At 39.0% G+C, this 16,751-nt stretch overlaps 2 long non-coding RNA genes across 14 annotated transcripts; both read right to left on the bottom strand.

Annotated features, from left to right (window-relative positions):
• Window positions 1–2,227: 2,227 nt before the first annotated feature.
• LOC144704093 (uncharacterized) lies at window positions 2,228–7,568 on the bottom strand. Of its 11 annotated transcripts, none has more exons than XR_013581738.1 (6): window positions 3,713–7,568; window positions 3,565–3,634; window positions 3,415–3,481; window positions 3,286–3,369; window positions 2,957–3,078; window positions 2,228–2,503 (listed from the first exon to the last, which is right to left on the bottom strand). It is a non-coding gene; the product is annotated as an uncharacterized LOC144704093 (long non-coding RNA). The 11 variants fall into 11 exon arrangements; XR_013581739.1 differs by having other exon boundaries at window positions 2,957–3,065; XR_013581744.1 differs by having other exon boundaries at window positions 2,957–3,052.
• A 900-nt stretch (window positions 7,569–8,468) lies between these two features.
• LOC144704095 (uncharacterized) lies at window positions 8,469–12,636 on the bottom strand. 3 transcript variants are annotated; one of them, XR_013581748.1, is made up of 5 exons: window positions 12,412–12,636; window positions 12,051–12,231; window positions 11,763–11,944; window positions 9,575–9,708; window positions 8,469–8,757 (listed from the first exon to the last, which is right to left on the bottom strand). It is a non-coding gene; the product is annotated as an uncharacterized LOC144704095 (long non-coding RNA). The 3 variants fall into 3 exon arrangements; XR_013581747.1 differs by having other exon boundaries at window positions 12,018–12,226; XR_013581746.1 differs by having other exon boundaries at window positions 12,051–12,226; window positions 12,412–12,634.
• Window positions 12,637–16,751: the final 4,115 nt, after the last annotated feature.

Raw genomic sequence — 16,751 nt, 5'->3', positions numbered from 1 at the left:
ACAGTTGCTTGTATTAAATTCAACCAAATCTTCTTCAAAGTAGTCCTCATCTGATTCTTCACAATATGAATATGGTCTAGCAAAACAAATCTCCAATTTTATCTTGTTAATTTTTCTTGTGAAATAAAATACCTCAATGTCACTGCATTCTTCGAATAATCTCGATAATAAAGAATTGACATCTTCTAAAAAGTTCATAATTTTTTCATAGTATTCTCCTTTCTTGTAAATGTCAATTTCAGGAAATATATTTCTAACCATATTATGAAGTACTCTCATTTTGAAAATACATTTATATTTAAATTCCTCATTTTTCTTCTTAAAATATTCTATTAAATATTGATCACTTTCATCCGAATCATCAAGTTGTGAAATTCTATTTTGAATCGATGCATACTCATTATAAACACTTTAATTTTAAGAATATTCATGCATTTGGCTACAATGACAAGATTGAAGATGATGACAATAAGAAGTTTCATGGTTTTCAAAATCTCTAGGGACATTAGTAAAATTTTGTCGAGAGGAATGAAAATCAACATGAAATGGTTCCCGTAAACGTAGATCCAAATTTCTTTCATATATCCTCTTATGAAATTTATAATATTGATTAGGAAGATTTGAAATCATAATATGCTATCAAACACAAAATTCCAAAAAGACATCTAAGAGTTATCTTCAGCATTTGGAGAAAAATTCATACCTGAGAATGATGATTTCCTCGTCCTTTTCATACTTAATAACCCTTAGAAGATATTAGTGTAAAAAAAGTTACTAGAAAGAAAATAAATCCCTAATGGCCACCGTTCCCCGGCAACGGCGCCAATTGATAATCTCAATTTTAGGGTTAAAATTCGTCGTTGGTGATTGAGATTATTCAATAAAATATATTTGACCGTACTTGAAAATACGTAGTTAGTGATGAGTACGGATCGTCTCCACAGGGAACGATGATTAAGGAATTACTTTCTTAAACTAGTGATGATCAATGAGCGATCGACAAAAACACAATTCAAGGATATGAGCGAGTGATATCGATTAAGAAGTACTTAATTTATATGTTAATTTAACTTAAATAAAAGAGTAAGTGATTGTGACGGACACGATAATGAACTATGGTATGAACGAGGATAGTGGTTGGATATGGAATGGTACGATGGCAAGGATGGAGAGATGAGAGAGTGGGGACGTAAGTGAGTGAAGTGATAAATGAAACGTTGATAAAAAAAAAACTATAACTATGATAACGATGATGTTGGGAGAGAAACAACGTAAGGCGAAGACACTTACCTTAGATCCTTACGTTCCGCCAGGATCACGGCGATTTGCGAGTGCCGGTAAGCTCCCCCTCTTCTCTTTTGTCTCTTCCACACACCCAAGACACCAAGAACACTCTTGATGGATCTCAAAACTCACTCTCTTTCAATCAGCCCGCAAAAGTGGGAAGTAAGTTCAAGATGGTTTTTACAATGATCCAAGCCTCTATTTATAGATTAGAGGGTATGGAGAGAAAGAGGAGGGGAAGATGAAAAGTTATGGCCGTTGGAAGTTGAAGCAATCCTAGCCTTTAATTTCTTCTCTCTCTTCATCAATGTCATCAATTTGTGCATGTTAAGAAGTCAAAGCACTTGGTATTCTGTGGCTTTTCGTATTCCGTGGCTTTTCATATTCCATGCCTTTTTGTATTCCGTGGCTTTTCATATTCCATGGCTTTTCGTATTCCGTGGCTTTTCGTATTCCGCGACTTTTCATATTCCGTGCCACATGTACATGTTCAAAGGACAAAAAACAAAGAAAAAATCTCTTTCTCAATGCTGATGTGGCGGCGCATCCGCACGCCACGTCACATTATGCCATAAAAAACCAAAATACTTAAAATTTCATATTAAATCAAATAAAAGCCCAAAAACTACGTATAAATATATTTTTTGAATCAGAAAAATCATATCTTTCCAAATTTAATATCCAAAAATTCCATAAAAATCATATTCTTTCTCAAAAATTATATTATTTTAGAATATACTATTAGAAAAATCCTAAAATATAGAAAAATTTCAGAAATTTGTTCTAAAAATAGATTTAATCATTTTAAGCTTGATAACATGCAAATATGAGTAATTTAATGCATAAATACGCATAAATATAATAATATAAGGCACTAAAGATGCATGTTATCAATACTCCTTAGTAAATACTAGTGGGGCCCGTTCGCAATGCTCGCGTGACGTAGAGAGAGAAAGGTGAAAAGCAGGGCCGCCGTTATCATCCTGAACTGAAAGTCTTGATGTTTGACAGGGCTCATTGCAGAGATGAGCTGAAGATGGGAAATTGATTTAGGAAAAAACATTTTGTGCTGCTGAGGTGATATGTAGTCCAGTAGATCCTGCTGAGTAATGGTCTTGGCATGCTGTGCTGAGCAATGTATTGTAGGCCCCAGTAGAGTGTAACGGAAAGCTGTCGCATTTAAATGATGAAAGAGAACTCCCTCAGCCTGACCTTCCACCTGAAAGGAAGGAAAGAACAAATAATTATGTGGATTGAGTTGGATGGAAATTGTTGAGTTGGCTTTGAGAGAAAGACATGATTGAAAGAAGGAACCAAAGATCAGGGAAAATTTTGACTTGATTTTGGCTCGATTATAAATTGTAAATTTTGCCCTGTTTTCGACAGCGAAAAGTGAGATGACCCAACTGAGTAGACTGAATTGGGAGAACTCATGATTTCCGAGAGGGAAAAGAGAAAGTGCAAGATGACATTGAGTTAGATAAATGTGTATTTGAAGCAATTGGTAACGAAAGAGTGAGATTAAGACCGTTTGATTTCGATCTTACACTTTTTAATCAAAACATTGGGATCGAAGATAAGAGCGGTCTACCGGGAGACAATTGAATAGTCAAAAGAAGACATAAATCCCAAGAATGTGGATAATTATAAGAGGAAAAGAATAAGATTCAACCTCCTCCTAGTGGTGCCGGCTCGCAATGCTCGCATGGAGTATGAAGAGAAGGGAGATAAATATCACAGCCGCAGAAAAATTTGGTACATTTCACACCTATAATTCAAATCTGAAATTGACATCTGAAATTAAATAGAAGATTAAATCGTGGGGAGCAAAACATCAGATCTAAAATTTCCAACAATGAGTGGATATAAAATTCACAATGTGATCTAGATTTTCCAATAATTAGACGGAACCCCTGGACTGAAATTCGCATTCGTATGTAAGAAAATATGTAAGAAAATCCCAAGATTGTAGAAGGCATGGCACGTCTGAGCAGGCCTTACATTGTGTGTAATGGATAATACGCGTATTTCTTCTTCGTTGTTGTGGCTTATTGCCCGTGCTGTCCATAGGGAAAGTTGTGGACACTGAGAGAGAATAAAAGTTAGGCGACATTAGATGAATGGGCTCACCTTACCTGGCCATTGCCGTCGCCAACGATATTCCGTACTGATGTCCTTCTCGATAATTATCCGATTGCTATCATAAGAAAAATATATCACGGTGAGAAGTAGGAAAATATTATGTCTCTTAGCGTGAGTAATTTATTTATTATTTATTACCTCTTGTGTCTGCTTGTTTCTTTGGTTGCAGTTGAGGGAGGTGCGAATCATGGTGTAGCCCCCGTTTCACCTGAAGGATGCATTTATGTTGTGTTGAGTTTGGGATATCATGGGGAATAAGTGGTGGAGGGCAAGTTTGAGAGTGTACCTGAGAGTGTAACGGAGTATGGAGATGCTCATCTCCTCGATTGTTTACGCAACATCCACTATTGGAAAATTTCTGTGTAAACAACATTAGTCACGTGCGAGCGGTTTCTGCCACCATCGCAATACACGATTCCTGCTGGACCGATTCTTGTTCTTGAGAGTGCGACATAGAGTTGGCCATGAGTGAATAGTGGGTTTGGTAGATATATCCCCACTGTGTCAAGAGTCTGGCCTTGGGATTTATTAATCGTCATTGCGAAGGCAAGCCGAATTGGGAATTGAAGGCGCTTGAACCGAAAGGGAAGCCTTGATTGAGACGGGTAGAGCGCAATCCGTGGTAGGAGGTGGACTTGACCATAGAAATTACCTTGACTGACGATACTGACTTGCACCATTGTTGGAAAGAAGCTAACAACTCTTAGCCTAGTCCTGTTGCAAAGGCCTTGTAATGTGTTCAAGTTTCGGATAAGGATTACGATGCAACCGATCTTAAGGCGGAGTTTGTGCAGCGGCATTGTTGCATCATCAATTGTGTTCAAAAACTCTATCGGGTACAAGGATTCGTTGGTGACTTCGCTAGGGGGGATTGCATCAAAGCTTAAGTACTCCATTGACTCACCTGGGAAGACGTCGAGCACCATGTTGTTGACCTCAACCACATCATCGTTCAGCGGGGTTAAGATCGTTTTCGTCAACAACTAAGATTCGTCATCATCGAAGGTACCATATACTTGGGAAATGAGATATGATAGAGAGGAGACTCGGCGTATCTCATTTGGAAGATAGACATCTGGGCCAGCTCGTCCTTCTCCAACGGCAAGTAAGAACTCGCTCCATGCTCGTTGGTCTAGTGAAACGCAGACATTTGTTTTGAGAAGGAAAACATAGCAATGGCGCCATATCTCACTTCGGTTAAGGGCTGAATTGATGATCATTGCGCGCGAGCCTTTCTGTATTACTGGAAGCATTTGTCTGAAGTCACCTCCCATCACAACAACTTTGTCCCCAAAAGGAACATTTTCCAAATATGGGTCGGTAGTCTTCATCACATCGCGAATACTTCGATCGAGCGTCTCGAAAACATGGCGGTGCATCATTGGTGCTTTGTCAACAATTATAATACTTGCTTTCTGAATTTGGAGGCCGATCATCGAATCAGGTGAAAATCCACATGTTGAGACGTGAGTTACAGGAATAGGAATCTTGAATGTGGAGTGTAACGTTCGCCCTCCTTCAAGGAGGAGCGCCGCAATACCACTTGTTGCTGTTGACAATGCTGAAAGGCGAGAGGCCTTTATCTTTGCAAGAATTGCTGAGTAGAGGAACGTCTTACCAGATCCACCAGGCCCATCAACAAAGAAGACATTACCCACCGTAGCATGTTCTGGAAATTCTATGGCTTCGAATACTGCGTCGTAAAGTTATCTTTGCTCTTCATTTAGCATGCCTTGTAGGTGTTCTGCAGTGAGGATTGCATTCTCGATGTTGTTTCTGTGTATTGGCCTGCTTGTGGCATCTATTGGTTGAACTTCGACGCTTCGGGGTAACCCTGGGAATGCCGCGAGCGAAGATCCATTGTGGTAGAGGATTGACTCGATTGCGATCAGTACTTTTTGTTGTATATGGTATGTGTCTTGTGATTGACTGTTTAAACGTATGTCATCCGACATTGCTTCAAGGTGTTTCTGGAGAAGCATAAGTGGGTTGGAGATTTCACAGTACAGCAACATCATCGCACAGAGCTCGCGAACTTGACGGGGAGAAGCAACACCTGATGCCAATGCGAGATCATTGTCAAACTCTGCATCAGAGTGGAGTAGGCCGTGAGCAGCTGCAGCGCTTTGATATGTGTCATAGACAACACCAGCAACGGTGCGTAAATCTTCGAAACAGGTAGCTCCTGGAACATGATGAAGCATCAATCGGAGGTAGTATCGTGCAGTGTCGCGAGGGCACACAAAGTGCACCCTTCCAATGCATTGCTGTTGTTGACGTCGTGTCTAACGTCGAGTGGAATCGTTCCACGTGTAATATGAAGGGAAGTCATAGTACAACATCTGTTTGGCTAGATTATCTTGCGGATGCTCCCTGTTGTAACGCATCCACTCTGTGAGGGGCGTGCGCTCCGACCTACCCATGACTTCACTAATTGTTTCTCCTTCTGAGTACACCACGGTTTGCATATTCTCGACGTGAACTTGTAGAGCGAAAAATGGTTGGATACATTTTTTGCAAGCTGAACTCGCAGATTCGCCAGAAGGCCTCTAATGCAGATACGTATCACGCGTCTAGATACTGTTGGGCTTCGCCGTGTGGAATATTGGGAGCGTTACTGCCAATGCCGAAGTCTGTAGTAGAGGAATGAGAAGAAACTCTTGCTTGAATGCGATCGTGGCCCTTGTATACATACTTGTACAGGTACTTCACTGACTGAACAGAAGAGCAGCTTTCCACGTTAAGGTGACAGTTGAATGCCTTGCACAAATATTTATTGTATGGGACAACCCAGCAATTGTCAATGACATGCGAACCCTTATGGATGACCCGGCCGTTGTTGTGACGTAGGTAGAGAGGGTACCCATCATTGTTGACTTGTGTGGAGTCGATGAACTATTTTGGGAACTTCTTAGAGCACTTACCTTCCTTCATACATGGGCATCTTGGGTTTGCAGGACCGCAAGGGCCATGGATCATATGCGTGGTGACACAGTCAAACAAATCCTTGTCGCTGGGATCAGGAATTTCAGTGCACACTATCTTGTCAATGTCCTCTGGGGTTTTCGGCTTGTATGGAGCATCCAGTATCCATAACATGTGCGCGTGTGGGAGACCACGTTTTTTAAATTAAACAATGTACACACGACCATCTACTTTGCCAAATACTTCCTTCTTGATTATCAAACGAAGAAGCTCCTTAAGTTTCAACCGAAAAACGCGACAACACATATCAAATCGATCTTGTGACTTCTGGCCGGGGAGCAAAGCTTGTGTGATTTTGGGCCATTTTGGATTGCAAGTCATTGTGATAAATAAATCAGGCTTCCCCATCTTTCGTACGATGGCCATAGCATCTTGGTACAACCCTTGCATGTAGCATGGGCCGCTAGTAAATGAAGGTGGGAGTATGATCATCCTCCCTACAGGCACAGCAACATTGTCTGAGGCTACTTGATCAACCAATCCTCGATAGAGGCTTGAACGTAATGTTGCCTGGTTGCATCGAATCCACTGTAATTGGGATTCTTAAACTTTAGCATAAGCGTCCACAACATATTCTTGGAAAAGCCTGCCAGAAAGATGAAGCACTTTTGATGTGTCACGAACCATGAAGTGGTAGGCGTAAAATTGTTTCATTGTCACTTGGACATTTTCCTTCAGCTGAGTGCTCCACCCCGGACTACCGTAAGGAAATAGCAGCACAAAGTGGAGTGGGTCGTAATATCCGTTCAACTGATTCACGAATTGCAGCCCTCCACCACGCTTGCGAAGAACAATGCTACGCCTCCCGTCTCCTTCATTTCCATCCCCAGTCATAAGAACAGCGATTTCGGAGCCCGTGGGTTGATCATAACGTCTATCAGTGATGGAAGGCTCTCCAACCCGTAGCTCGAATTCTTGGGTGGATGCAGTGAGTAGTGCTTCTTCGTTGTTTGCTTGAAATTGATGAACAAATGGGTTGGACACATTCATACAGTAGTGGATCTTTTCTAAGATGCTGCGATGTAAGTTAGGAAAGATTGAGTTTCGTCGTTCTATTTGATAGTCTGTGTCGTAGATGTAGATTTGAGCAAAAGAAGGAGCATGACCAGCGGGGGGCAACAAAGCTTTTGAGATCTGATGATAGACAGCACCTTGGATTCAAAAAGTATACACACCGGCGTAATTGTTGGCCAGGTTACGATCAAAATTTGCACCGCTCGATGTGAAACTAAATGCTGAATTATAAGCTCGAATAAAATTCCGGAAGTGCTTTGACTCCTCGGTCATGCCCTCGAGCAGCTCAAGAAGCAATGGTGGCGGGTTGGAAAATGTTGGCAAGTTGATTTTACCATCCCTGCAGCATAAGTGGAAAACAGGGTTTTGCTTACTGGAACCAGGTTTGCGTTCTTCTATCCAAAACTTTGACTGGCATGAAGCACATGATGCATTCATGACACCGAGAAAATGTGTTTGAACATTTTGCACATCGCGGGTAGCGGCAAGTAGTGTGGTCACAGTTGTTGATCCCGTTGATCGACGATATGCAATTCTTACAGCCCGACGGTTGCTCCTCGTAACGGTTGTGTTCATAGTTGTGTTTGAAAAAAGAACCTACTAATAGTATTGAAGATCAGATTGAAGGAAAGAGTACTAAATGGAAGAGTACGAAGAAGAATGTAGAGACATAATAGAGATTTCATTACTTTGACAATAGAGCTGAAGTAGGGCGCTGGAACAATTATTTTCACATTGGCCCGTATTTATTGAACTGTAATTCCCAGTGAAATGTACCTATATTTTTCCAAATTTCTTAAAGAAAATAGACGACTAATGGGAATGTGTGAAATTATGTCTACTATGTCTGTGTGAAGAAGATAATATTTTATCTGAATTAACGGCAGTAATAGCATGCCTTGCTTGTGGGAAAATACGGTGGAATTTAACGCATAAATCGAATGAAAGGAGTAAACAAATATCAAAAGTCATTAAACTTGTGACACAATTAGTGAAAACATTGGCCACCCAAATTGATGAACTGAACGAATTGAATTCAGAGGTTTAAACAGGATTGTCAGAAGTGTGTGTATGAAAACTTACCAGGCCCTTTAAATAGATACATCGTATCAAAAGGGTCAGTTAATATGGAAATCTTTAAACTTACGACACAATTTATTCAAATCATTTGCCGACCAGAAAGATGAATTGAAAGAATTGGGATCCGGAATATTGCAATGCGGCGGCAGGGTGGCAGCGTTGCTGGGGAAACACAAAAAGTGGGCCTCCGTCTTTATCCGGAATAAGTTCAGGATCGCTTGGCAGGCACTGACGGATGTCACTCCAATTCACCTATAATCAATTTGAACGAAGAACACATCCAAATATCAACATCTGCTGGTCATCCATTTCCAGCGGAAGAAAGAATCAAAAAATCAATAATTTATAATCAAATACTTTACGACTCCAAAGGAAAAGTAGTTCATGTGAGAGGGAGATCATGCGAGAGAGGAAGAGATAGCAGAGAGAGGGAGGTAGAGGTCAAGCGAGTGGGAAAGGAACTTGCTTGCACGATGAATGCAGATAAATCCAAAACAGTAAGGCCCAAAGAAAAAGTAACTTGCTTGCACTCTTGATTATGACTCTTCTCAGGCAAAAAATCAGCTCCACTTGATCCCGGGCAGATAAAATTCATAAAATTCAAGGCAATTTGAGTAGGGAATCCAGTAAAAAAAATCAGGATAATGGCTTTGTTATTGTGGAGAAAATGCAAGTTGTTTGGAACAGCAAGGAAGCCACGTATGTATGAAAGAAATATGGATTTGAACGGAGAACACGCCAAAACATCAAGATCTATAAATTCCCACCGATTTTGATGAGATAAAGCTCAGTTTCGCAAGGAAAGAAAGAAAAAGAAGTCTGGCATGTCGATTTGAAGCCATAGAATCCATTAAAAAAATTCAGGATAATGGCTTTGTTATTTTGGGGAAAACGCATGTTGTTTAAAACAGCGAGGATAATTTATATCCTCCAACAAAGGAAATTTGTGGAGGATAATTTATATCTCCAAATGTGGTCTCCGACTGATCATTGAAGAACATATTTAGAGAAGAAACGACCAAAAAATCTAAACAGGTTATATTTGGAATATTATCCTCCACAATTTTACCGTTTATATCTCGCAATGTGGTAACCGCCTGATCACTAAGGACATATTAGAGCACTTGCAATCCCCAAAGTTCCACAGCCGCAGCCAAAATCCGCCACGATTTTACTGATTATACCTCGAGATGTGCTCTCCGCCTGATCATTAAAGAACACATATTAGGAGAACAGACCACCAAAAAACCTGATTTTTATTTATTTGTTGACAGAATTTTTCTCGTCCAGAATTTGCTGACAGAATTTTCTCGTCCAGAATGCAAACGGGCATGAGAAAATCCACAGGGTTCATGACAAAACTAATCGAATAGCCAAAAACCAGGATTTTTTCGGAATTAATAGATCAAATCTTTAAGACTTTTAACAGAAAAATTGAAGAACACATATTAGGAGAACAGACCACCAAAAAACCTGATTTTTATTTATTTGTTGACAGAATTTTTCTCGTCCAGAATTTGCTGACAGAATTTTTCTCGTCCAGAATTTTCTGACAGAATTTTTCTCGTCCAGAATGCAAACGGGCATGAGAAAATCCATAGGGTTCATGACAAAGCTAATCGAATAGCCAAAAACCAGGATTTTTTCGGAATTAACCTTATCCTTTCACGTTCTAACGGCCATGAAAACACTACTTGACAAACAGATCCAGAGATAAGATCAAAAAATCAACCGTAAATAAAGGAAACAATCAGTCGATAGTCAAAATGGAAGGAACTGATGATAAGCGAGACATTACGGTGATGATCATTCTCGAAGCTATGATTCTGGCCAATGCAGACATGCTTTGATTTGATCGGCATGAAATTATTTTTCTAGGATTTGCCTCCAATCAATTTTCTAGGATCGGCATGAAATTATTTTTCTGGCAATTACCGACACCTGGCCAATACCGACATGCTAGGATTAGACTCCAATTCCGCATAAAGGGTCATTTTTCTGGAGATTTGATCGGCATGAAACGGAAAATTTTCAATCGTAACAGAAAAATTGCGAGAGAGGAAGAGATAGTAGAGAGAGGGAGGTAGAGGTCAGGCGAGAGGGAAAGGAACTTGCTTGCACGATGAATGCAGATAAATCCAAAACAGTAAGGCCCAAAAAAAAAGTAACTTGCTTGCATGCTTGATTATGACTCTTCTCAGGCCAAAAATCAGCTCCACTTGATCCTAGGCAGATAAAATTCTTAAAGATTTGATCGGCATGAAACGGCATGAAACGAAATGAAACGAAAAATTTTCAATCCTAACAGAAAATTGACCAGGTGGATCGTCAAAATAGAGAAACATGAATCTTACTCTCACAAAAAACGAAAGTAACGTTGCACTGAATACGCAGAAACCTGGATTCGACTGGCCTCCAAATCCGCAGAAAGGGTCCTTTTTCTAACGATTTAACCGGCGTGAAATGGAAATTTTTCACTCGTTGTAAAATTGACAGGAGGATCGTCGAAATGGGAAAACATGAATTATACACTCAGGAAAAAAGAAAATAACGTCGCCTTGAATACCCAAAAAGCATAATTTGTCTGGCATCAAATTCCGAAGAAAGGGTCATCTTTCTACCGATTGAAATGCTCACAATTTTAAAAAAATTTAAATTCGAAAGTATTCAAAATGTCGAACAAAATTTGAAATTTCTCGCTGTTTTCTTGCTCATTTCAGCGATCTGTGAGGATTTGAATCGTTTCTTGCTCTAAACGAACGTTCCCGCTGATTTCTAGGTCATTTCGATCTCTATTCCATCGCGGAAGAGGAAATGATGAGCGTGCATGTCGAATATTCTTATTCTTCTTTAGCTCATCTTAAGGAGTGTTGGATTCAAAATCTCTTCTCAATCATCGCAGATTTAATTGGATTTGCCAATTCAGACATTCTTGTTGGTTTCTAGCGACTGAAATATCTCCTTGACAGGATTGGTGGATCAGGAATCGACGTCCGCAGCAAATCGAGGGTGAGGAACAAAGCCTAAGATCGTTAAACTTGATCTATCTAAGATCAAGATCATCGATTTTTACTGAAACTCATTCTCAAATTTGGAACAAAGGTCATCTTTCTAGCGATTTAATCGGCATAAAACAGAAACATTTAGCTCGGAACAGTGAAATCGGCCAGGCTTGACAAACAAAGAGACTGAAGATAAGCGACTGATGACAAACAAAGAAACATATATGAAGAAACTGATGATAAGCGAGACAATACCCTTTCACGTTCACGTTCATTCTCGAAGCTATGATTCTGGCCAATACCCTTTCACGTTCACGTTCATTCTCGAAGCTATGATTCTGGCCAATACCCTTTCACGTTCAATGACATGCTTTGAATTTGGCCAATACCGTTCGTGATTTGAGAATGCAGCTGGAGAACGGGGCAGGAGAACGCGGCTGGGAACGAGAGATGTGGAGATGTAAACGCTCAATGCTTTCCATATTCCACAAAGCTGATGTAGATCCTTACAATTAAGTTGAAGCAGAAAACCGTTCAGATTACCAGAAAACCGTTCAGGCGATCAGGGACGAAGTGGTGAAGCAGTCGCCCTACGCTCGGGCGATCAGGGACATGAAGGACGAAGAAATCCGGAGCTTCTTCTACGGCATGTCCCCATGGCAGGTGATCTTCTTCCGCAGTTTCTGCTGATCGTATCCGCGAGCTTGGTCGGGGAGGGGCTGTTCTACCGCGCCGCGATCCAGGTCAGAAATCAAATCAAAAAAAAAAAACCCGTAAAATTGGATTAGAATTGCGTTTAGGAAGCGATCGAAAACCCAAAGAGAACCAGAACGAAAAACATCGAGAAAACCCAAAGAGACCCAGAAAACCCAAAGCGAATGAATGAAAAACCCAAAGGGAATACCGTTCGAGATTTGAAGAAGACCGAGGAGAAGAGGCTGATGGTCTCTGTCATGCGAGAGATGGGAGGTCGATCGAGAAATGCTGTTTTTCGTTATGAGGAGAAGCTTGATCCGAGTAGAAGAGGCTGGGAGCGGGGGAAGAGGAGATTTGGAGATTTGGGGAGCAGGAGAAGCGAATGGAAAACCCAAAGCGAATTGCTGTTTTCTCTCTCTTCTCTCTCCCTCTCTTTCTCTCTTCTCTCTCCAACTCTTCTTAGCCAATCAGAGGCCAGAAGGGTACACGAATTTCCTTTATATATATAGAGATTTAAATATATTATAAATGCCAAATAAATAATATATGTGTTATTTAAATATGTAAAAATCATTTCTTGGCTATATAATGGTCAAAAAATTATATAAAAATATGGAAAAATTCCAGAAAAATCATGAAAACACTTACCAACCTTTAGCCAAGTATTTAAAGCCCTGTAAAAAATATTTCTTCACTGAAATGAAGTTAAATTCCATAAAAAATGATAAAAAATCAGAATTAATAATAAAATGAAAGGTTAAATGATTTAACTTTATTTTAATATGATAACATGCAAATATAGTCATTAAAAAACATAAATATAATGTAAAACTCATTAATTAATCATGTTAATTTGCAAGTTATCAGGATGTCTTATGTATGTTTGCAATCTGGAGGACCTGGGTCAAAACCAATTGATATGCTGACTCGGCTTATGTAATTCAACTTAATAATAAGATATCCCATTGTTGATTTCTTTTCAACAATTATGTATAGTCGTGGATGCTCACTACATATTCAAATTATAGAGCTACCATTATAATAGTTAGATAAGTCTGTTGATTAAATAGGTTTTTTGGTGAATTTATTATAAGGCATCATGCTAACAGCCAAATGTATAATAGTTGTAAAAACATATTCTTTGAAAACAATCAAATTTCCCCATGCTTGATGTAGCATATTGATACTTTTTATCCTTGGTCTTGTGAAACTTTCATAGGTGGAGATGTCATCATCAAGATGATTGGTAGTTCCCGCAATAACGCTGATATGATGAAGAAACTGAGTCCCCAAGATATGTTTTAGCCCTGCCTCCAGCTGCTCTAATTTAATACTTGATGTTTGTTGACTTTGTGTTATGGCATTTTGAGTTGTGAATGATCAAATGTGTAAATTTTGTTGATTTGTTGTCCATTTATATCCCAGCACTTGGTTTTACCCCAAATGAGGATTTTATGTGTTGCCTCCCTTCATTAAAGTGGGCCTTTCTCTCTTTTCACATGCTCGTTCATACGTAGCTGGTCAGTTGTGAAGAAAAATTTGAGTTTACCTTTATGCCATTTATTTGGTGTAATATCATAAGGTAAAATTAGTGGTGTAAATTTTATGTTTATGTAATTTTAAAACTTCGTTTCATTCAAATAATATTTATACAATTGCAACTCACTCAGTTGGAATAATAGTATGCAAAGATAAATAAAATTAATTGTTAAATGAAAATAAGAGGTATTAAGAAAATACTAGGAAATATGAAGAGTATACAGTTCTATCGCATAAAAGACTACGGGCTAAGATAGTGATAGTAAAGATATTGGGGAGACAAATATGTTAATCATTACCATAAAAAAGGAACTTTATAAGAGCATATTGGTTAATATATCATAAAATTTACTAGACAATACAGAGACACAATAATAATGGGCACGGTAATTTAATGAACGGAAATAGCTTTATGTTATGCATGACTTATCGGTGTTGTATTATTGTGAATAAAAATATATTATCCTATTTAAGATAGAGGTATATTTATATATCACAAGCTGTATATGAAAATTTCAAGGAGATAGAAGCACAAATAAATATGGAGAACGAGAGACAAGGATGATCCAATGCTCCAAGTTATGTGCCAATTGCAAAGTTTATCTTAAATGAGGGTACAGCGTATGTGCCTGATGGACATGCCCAAATCCTCAACGTGATGGCTATTAATTGCTTTTTAAAGGAGGTCTTATTAACTAGAGAAGAGAGAACGTTTGCGAGAACCTATTGTATTCTGTGCAAATCTATCCATGATTTGGTTCCCCTTTTGTAGATGGTGGCACATATTGGTAACTCTCCCACCACTATGAGTATGATACGTACCAGCTGGGTCATAATTATCTATATATGTATTGTCCATGTTGAGCATACATAGTCCATCGGTACTGGTTCCAATTTATAATATCTAGTTAGCGACGCTAGGAAGCCCCACATTCATATTGTCTCCTGCATGTAAAGTTATAGACATGCCACACGTGGGGCTAAATGATGGGTTAGCCATAGCCATTGTTTCACCGATTGCATGACATCCCTAGAGCTTATTGGCAAACCTGCAAAACAAGAAGATTTTACCCTTTCCAAACCTCCCAAATTAGGTAAACAACTTCATTGTGCAGATAAGGGCTAAGCATAGACCATGTCAAGGAAGGAAATATATTGTTAAATGCTCCAGGAGGCCTGAACTACTATGAGTATGAAGAATAGGCTGCTACTTTTATGTATTGAGTTCTATATAGAAAGAGAATTATTCTATAGTTTAGACCTATGGAGAGGAATGGCAATAATGGCATAGTGAACTGATGTCGTGTCATAAGCACCACTTGATGATTAGGGAGGCTATGATATATAAACCTATAAAGGAGGAAATAGACCTGGATAAGAATCGTATGAAGTCAAGTGCGACTACCCAAAGCTTGCTTAACAAATTTCTTGTGAAAGTTACCTAAAGAATAAAATATTAGTAATTCAGATTAAGGCAGAGTATACATGTGGGAAGGAAAGTTATGGGCCCAAGCTCAATGGTTCTAGCTTTCTTTAGGGAAATTAATGAGATTTCATGTTGCCCCATAGGAGTCTAATGTTATCCACTAGCAACCAAAGAACCAACAACCAAGACCGATGGTGTAGAAAGCAAGGGCGGGTGGCCAAGGATTATACGATCCAGCTAACACATGTACACATAGCTAATCGTGTCATGGTCAATTTGCGGCTAGGTCACTATAGACATCCCTAGCTAGTGGTATTTCGAAGAAGGCCACTACTTAGGGCTCTTAATAATTATCTCATGTGGAACCCACTAGCCCTACTTCCCTGATTTAAAGAGTTCCAAATCCATACGGGTTGGAATCATATCATTTTGTGTAGTAATAAAAAAAATATTTTAGTTATAAGCAGCAAAGGTAAAACATGAATCAGTGACTTTTATCCAATGATAAACATGGAGGAGAAGATGACTATAGGTTAGAGAAACCACAAACAGGGAGGTATTGCTGAAGGGAAGTCATAATTGCATTAACCAATTTTTATCCCCTACGGAATAAATATAGGATCTGAAAATCTATATATAATGGCTGAAATATATGAAACTATGCCTTGTCTTGAACACTGCTTAAGGAGATTGATTACAAACTAAATATTGTTGGGGAAAAATACATATTGTATGGATATATATTCCTCTTGTTATATATTTTTAATTATTCAGTTTAAAGCTTTGGGGGCCACAAGAAGAATGCCTTGAGAGGCATAAGAGGAAGGTTTTGGAGATCAAAATAGAGAATGCTTCAAGGGCCATGTAGACGTAGGTCAAGTCTCATTGCTTTGTGGAACACTTTTGGGGTCGAGGACTCTAGAGCTTCACCCATTGTATTCCTTTGTTGATATCCTTGTTGAGCAATATGTTCAGTCAACTGGCTTGGTGGGCATTCACACAAACACGGTTAATGCACATCATCTCCTCATGACGCATACCACCAAAAAAAATTGAGGATAAGCCTAAGTTGTCTATAAAAATTAACTATGTCTCCCATTTCCTCTACCTCATTTCCTAGTTAGAAAAATCCTAGGTTACTTAATACCTAAGAAGATAACATAGATAGAGAACCTAATTCACCCCCCCCCTTCTTTGGTTATTCCTAGGCCACTGAAACGAACAAGTGGTATCAGATCTTACCTAGACATTGAACTGTAACTGGTATCTAGGAGTAGATCCTATGGCTACGCATAGTAGCTTCAGCCCTTTTCACCGCCCCCCCTTTGGTTATTCCTAAGCCATTAAAATGAACAAGTGATATCATATTTTACCTAAACTTTGAACTATAACTGGTATATTAGAGTAGATCCTATGGCTATGCATAGTGACTTTAGGCCTTGTTCTTTTGATGGAATAAACTTCTTATATTAGAATAATAGGATGAAAATGGATCTTATATGGTTTACTATCGCACTACAAAAAATAATGTGCAATGCATTAAGAGCAGACATTTATAAGGTCAATGAAAAGGAGTTATCACT

The sequence above is a fragment of the Wolffia australiana genome, chromosome 6 (genome assembly GCF_029677425.1).
Source record: "Wolffia australiana isolate 7733 chromosome 6, ASM2967742v1".
In the NCBI taxonomy this organism is placed as follows: Eukaryota; Viridiplantae; Streptophyta; class Magnoliopsida; order Alismatales; family Araceae; genus Wolffia; species Wolffia australiana.
The sequence above is the reverse complement of the archived record's forward strand: the minus strand, read 5'-3'. Positions and strand labels throughout refer to the sequence as shown.